Genomic DNA, 1,302 nt, shown 5'->3' on the forward strand with positions numbered 1-1,302 from the left:
GTCTTAAGACAAAAATGGAGGCAGTGGAAGGAAAATTGGTTCATGAACTGGAAGTTCTTTCTGACTCAGTACAAAACTCTACAATATATGTGGTGAAGTCATGTAATTTTGTGATCGTCTTCTGACAGAACAGATGTGGGTGCACATAGGCGTAAAATATACAGGGATATATAAACATAGGACATGATTTTTGGAACTTTACCCTGAAGGAATGGAGTTCTTTTCTTTTGGGGCATCCCTATTGACTGTGCAGGAATCTGAACTAGCCAGAGAGACACTGCTGTAAGAACCAGCGCTGAAGAGTCGCTCTCCAAGAGCCTCATCATGTGACAGCAAGAAGCAATGGATGACAAAATCTTATTAAACTCTTTCTCCCAACTCCCAGGCTTGGGTTATGGGAAGTCAAGGTGGCTGAGTCTTGAAAAGGGAATGCATGCCTGTTAGAAACTCTTAAAAGATAGAAAATATTAATTGGAAACTTCAGGTACTCTATATTTGTGCTCTATATGGTAAGCCTAGCCACAGCAATTATAAAACTAGACCAATAGATATAGTTTTAAAATATAAATAGGCTGCCTTGGGTTGTTCTCTAGGAACCAAATGAGAGAGATGGTTGGAAGATGCTGCCCAGGGAAAGATCGGTTTTGTAAGGACAGAAGCAAGAAGACACCCCAGTGAGGTTGGGTTGAAGTCAGCCACTCTTTAAAAGTCTGCAGCAGTTCAACAAAGCAGAAAGATGAGAATATTTCAGTCAAAGGGATGGCATATGTTATAATGAAATGTTTAACATTAAAAACATAGAAATTGCTTATCCATAATTGCTAAAGGGATAGACCATGAAAGAATTCGTTATTGAAATTGACCCCATCCAGAAATATGTCATCAGAATGGACATTGTGTTCTCAATGTTCCAGTGGATATTTTGTCCTAGTACGTAGCCACCAATATTACACATTGTGTGTGATTAATCATAATGGACCATGTGTAAGTGAAACTGTTCAGATTGCTATTTATTTATTTCATTAACTCAAGTCCCGTTTTGCCATTTAAATAGAATAAACACCATTGTTGGTTTCAATAATTCAGGATCTACCAGACCCTATTTAGGATTATTGGTTTTCTCAATTCCAGAGATCATCACTCATCTTGTATTGTATGTGTAAGAAACTCCTCGGTTGAAAATTTCCCAGTGTATGTTATGTGTTGTAATAAATGGTTACCCTGACCGTAATGTCCCTTTCATTATATGTGTGCATATGAGTATGTGAAATGCCAAAAAAAAAAAAAAAAAAAAAGACTAGC

The sequence above is a fragment of the Otolemur garnettii genome, unplaced genomic scaffold, assembly GCF_000181295.1.
Source record: "Otolemur garnettii isolate 467f Iridium unplaced genomic scaffold, OtoGar3 scaffold00012, whole genome shotgun sequence".
Taxonomy (NCBI): domain Eukaryota; kingdom Metazoa; phylum Chordata; class Mammalia; order Primates; family Galagidae; genus Otolemur; species Otolemur garnettii.